This window comes from Cyprinodon variegatus, unplaced genomic scaffold (assembly GCF_000732505.1).
Source record: "Cyprinodon variegatus isolate N-32 unplaced genomic scaffold, C_variegatus-1.0 Scaffold1107, whole genome shotgun sequence".
Lineage (NCBI taxonomy): Eukaryota > Metazoa > Chordata > Actinopteri > Cyprinodontiformes > Cyprinodontidae > Cyprinodon > Cyprinodon variegatus.
This window is the reverse complement of record NW_015151560.1, coordinates 241,054-246,103: the sequence shown is the minus strand read 5'-3', so window position 1 is coordinate 246,103 and position 5,050 is coordinate 241,054. Positions and strand designations below refer to the sequence as shown.

The window sequence follows — 5,050 nt, the reverse complement described above, 5'->3', positions numbered from 1 at the left end:
AGTATGTGTACATACTTTTATATCTTAAAGATGCTTATTCTAATAATGTTGCCCATAAAGCATTCTTTTTATTTAATAGAGGAAAGACAGGCTGTAAATGTATAATATCAAGTATGAAAATTCACCAATGTTAAACTTTTCGTTTTGCAGTTTCTTTTGGATCAGTTGAGTGCAATTACTAATCATAAGCATCAAAAGCAAGAAGCTTGAGCTTAAAAACAATGTTGATCCCTAGTTTGTCTTCTGATGTTGTAACTAAAGTACAACAATGCAGTCAAATCTAGCAGAGCAGGCAGCCTACAGGGCAGAGCCATTATCCAGAGCTGTTCATGATTGTATCTCAGAATAAACAGTTTCTTCTGTTGCTGCAGGGCTCTTCTTGTCTGTGAAAGGAGAAAATTTGTGTGAAACAATGTATGTAAATTATATAGATATATAAATTATATGAATGATAAATCAAAAAGCAAGACTCTAAACTCTAAGGTCATACTTACTAGAGCAAGCCCATATACACAACTTGTACCATATAATGATCACATAAGTAGAAAACCCATTTGTAATATAAATAAATCAAGCTAAATGGAGAACTATAAAAGGTAGTTCTAGTAACAATACTGTATTCAATAAATTCCATGCCTACAATTATTCCAATAAATACTGTACTAGTGTTGCACTGATACCGATACCAGTATTGCACAGGGCCCCGATCCAGCACTAAAATGATGGTATGGGTATCGGCAAGTACCAACAAATAGGGGATTGATAACATTTTGAGAGCCAAAAGTTTATTCAAGTATTGTCACCCATTCCAGGTAATAAAATGTTCAACTGCATTAACTTTGTATTAGTCTTTTTCCTGCCTCACAAAGGTAGGCAGCAGCTTGACAAAGCCATGAGGGCAATTATTTTAAATCCAAGTAGTATGCAGTTCTTCATATAAACACACATCAATTTCAAACGATGGTATTGGTATGGCATCAGTATCGTCCTATACTGCACAGCCAGGTATCGGGCCAAAAAATGGCATCGGCGCAACAGTAATAAATACACTGGACATTGGAAAAAAAGGTGAATGCAGACTCAACATTTCTTTTTCTTAGCTTTATTCTTGTGGTTGATTTCAGCATACAATGGAGTGGGTTCTGAAAAAGAAAATGGATTTAATCACACCAGATGTGGGATATAAAGAGTGACTAAACCACAAGTTGACCCATTAAAATTTTATAAATTTGACTCAAAGGATGCAATCTTTATGTAACAGTGCATTTGGACATTTTTGACAATTTTGTAGCATTCAGCCATAGTGCTGCCCTTTGTTGATTGTACAGTAATCAGAAAGTCCTAATTTGTGCGGAACAGTCTGGCATTTTTCCCTTCTCTCCCACCATCTGACAAAAGAAAGCAATGTCCAGCATTTGACCAGGTCAAATAATAATAATAACAGCAGTTTTCCTAAATGCGAAGAAATCTGGGCTTCTTCAATGCCCTATGTCCTAAATAACCTGCAGAAAATTCTCTTAAAACAAGGTAAAGGCTTTTAATACAAAAAGGAAACACAGTAACAACAAAGACTGTGGCACACTTCATAACTGGGTGAGGCAGTGAAAGGGGATTCTCAGAGAGATTTTTGGAGGTAACTGGATAATTTTGATATGAGGGGAGTACAATGTAAAGCAACACTATACAAGTGATTCACAAAAAAATGCACAGCTGAAAACCCCCCATCTGTCCATTATTTTCCCTCCAATCCTACACCGTAAAGCCTAACATTCAGTGTACTAAAAAAAATTAAGTTAACTGACCAGTTGTTTATACTAATTTCAAATAAGTATTGTGAACTGCCAGAAAAAATATCCTTGATCATTTAAGGTATTTAAGTTGAATCCATGAAAAGAAAGTTAAGTATATGAAGGTGATGGGACCTTGCTCAGATCAACATCAGATTAAGACGTGCAGTAATATGCAGGCTATTTGGCAATAGGTGTGGCCAAAACACAGTAGGTTGCAGTTACAATCTATGGCATCTGTTCAATGTTGGATAATAATATTGTCAGGTCTGAAGCTCACATGGTGCATTATAGATCATATTAACACTTAGTTGAAAAACATTGTTGTCCGTGAGTTTTGATAGGTAATGTAAGGTAAGACAGATTTTATGAGTTATTAGAGATTTTAAGTAATTCATAATTATTATCCCCTTTAAAAAAAAAACATTTTTCAATTTAAAGTAAACCAACTCTACAGCAGGAAACATAGCAGAGTGATGTTATATAATGTAGAATACTACAAGTACAAATCATAACTTCTTTACACCCCTTCAAGGTTGTTGTTGTCTTTGCCAGGTGAAATTTAATCAAAATTATTTGCAAGGACAATTTTGTGCAACATTCTGTTGCTCCATTTATATTTTTTAGCTCCTAAGTAAAGATAGATAAATGAAATTATTTTATATTGTTGTTCTGTATTTCAAAAACAGCCATTATATAGGTAGTATAGTGTATAGAACCAATATAGATAGATATGCAAAGACTGACTGTACCTGCAGCTCCTGGTTTCACTTCAGAGTAAATAACACCATCCTCTGGTTCACAACGTCTGTCTGTTAAAAATCAGATTATCAACAACACAAAATTATAAAGTCTGAAATCACTGAGTTATTTTCTTGTAGGAGGTTTGTTTAGAACTTACTCTTTTTTCTGAGTTTTTTTAAAGGAATAATAGAGTATGTGATTTCTGTGGGTTCCTCTGCAGCAGAAATGGTTTTAGAGCAATTTGATTATTTTTGTTGTTGTTTTGCTTTTTAACCACTTATTGAGACTGTTACTGATTTAGATAGATATACTTTACCAGATCCAGTGGCTCTAGGGTTGACTGATGCATAGAGGACATCATCTATAGTAGAAAGTTAAACATTACAGGGTTAATCATTTATTTTAATGGACCATAAAACAACAATATAACATTAAAGATAATAAAGATGATATTTTTTGTACTTTTCAGTATTTTCCTTTATCCAATGTGTACAGTACTATAACATCCATTGAGGTCATACATTTATGAAGCGAAGTCACTCAAAGCAAAAATATAACAAGAAGAAAATTTTTTGTATATTTAAATTGGATTCCATATTTATTTGTCTACAGTATATTGTGTTTCACTCTAGTTGTTTTGGTTGTTTTTCTAGATATTTGCATGTTAACTAAGTTAGTTTATTCAAAAAAGAGACAAAGAAATGTTTATATATTTTTGCATATTGAAAATACTTATTTAACTTCCTACCCTTCGTAGCAGAGCTATGGTCATTAGTCTCTGCTCCTGGATTTGTGGAGGACTTCTGATTGGTTCTATATGATCTGAAACACAAGATACAAATACAGTTTATATCAACCAATTACAGGGATTATATATACTTTATTTATGCTATTTATATTAATATAGATGAAAACGAGAGTGGGGTACAGACCTGGAAGAATTTGAATCTGAGAAAAAGACATTTGTTATTAATTTCTATCTTTAATATTTCAAATCATACTGAAGTTACAACTGCATTTATTTAAAGAATATTAAATGTACAATCTGACAGAATGTGATCTGACCTTTGAAACGTCTGCAGCGCCACAACATGAGTGGGAGAATAAGGAGAATGATTCCAAAAACTGGTCCAACAATCAGCAGCAAAAGAAATGAAGAGCTGACAGGACTGAATGCAGTTTCTGGAAATAAGGAAAATGGAAATGAAATGGGTTTGGGAAATATCTGCAACTCAGAGTAACAGGATCTCCCTCAGTCACAGGATGGATCACCAGGATAATACTATAATGATATGCATCTGTAAAACATTCAGATTATCAGGTTTTGGTCACCAATCAGGCGTGGCTGATCTTTAGGTTTAGCAAGATATATTTAGAGGGTAGCTTTTTATCCCTGGAAATTAAACCAAAGTAAGATTTTACTAACATTGCAAGAATCTCTATATCCACAGAAATTTGTTATTGTTCCTAATTTATGTTAATTACAAAAATGGAGCCTATAAAACAAGCATTTATTCACTTTTAATCATTTATCATTTAAATTTCTTTTGTTCACTAGATGTTTTCATTGATAATGAAGATGAGATGATTTCATGTTTGTAGTTAAAATGTGGGCGTTATTTTTAATGTTTAGGAGATTAAAGAAGAGGGACTGCTCTTATAAAATTTTGTTTTATTTTATTAATTTCTCCCAGACACTAATAAGCTTTGCGTGACACGTGGATAGCTAACTTTCTGAGAAATAAAATGCATTTGGTAAAAGTTAAATTAGATAATGTATTTGCCTCATTTGTCATACAGTAGGCATTTCTCTATAATGTTTTATAGATGTTCTGTTCACTATGTGTGTCTGTTGGTGTATGTCAGGGTTTTCAAAAACAAAAATATCACTCTGGTGATGCAGAGGTCTCAAAAACTCATGTGTCAGATATACGTTTGGTTTTAAAGTGTTAAGTTCCCCCAAAATTTAATTTAAACATCACTACTAATCCTTGTCTTTTAACTTTAGTGTTGAAGTCAGAGAACTTAGTGTAAATTTTCCTCTCATTTATTTCATATTGAGAACAGATAAAAACATTAATTATTACTATTTAGATTTACTGAAATATATGTTTCTATTTGCATTTGGATTCTCAAACATTTATCAAAAAATAAGATATGTTTAATGCTAAAAAATTTTATTGCATTTAACTGTAACTGATTGATTATTGAATTAATCATCAGCTAATTAAGTAATCAATCAATAATTAACTGGACTAAGACTCTAAAACATCTCAACTGCTGAAAGAACAACTCATTAGGGCCAGCAATGAGAGCCTAATGAACATAAAATAAAATAAGTTGCATTTCAGGTTAACATTTTTCTTTGTTATTATATATATATTTTCTCTTTGAAGAAATTCTCAGGTCAGATTTTTAGCCTCACCTGAATCTAATTCTGAAAATAAACTAATATTAAGAAATTTTGCAATTTAAGTATCTCAAACAAATTATTGAATTTCACAATAATTTATTTATTG

The 5,050-nt window shown here is 32.1% G+C and overlaps 1 long non-coding RNA gene across 1 annotated transcript; it reads right to left on the bottom strand.

Moving 5' to 3' along the window:
• Positions 1-288: 288 nt before the first annotated feature.
• LOC107101514 lies at positions 289-2,668 on the bottom strand. Its single transcript, XR_001482081.1, has 3 exons — positions 2,540-2,668; positions 1,086-1,142; positions 289-383 (listed from the first exon to the last, which is right to left on the bottom strand). It is a non-coding gene; the product is annotated as an uncharacterized LOC107101514 (long non-coding RNA).
• Positions 2,669-5,050: the final 2,382 nt, after the last annotated feature.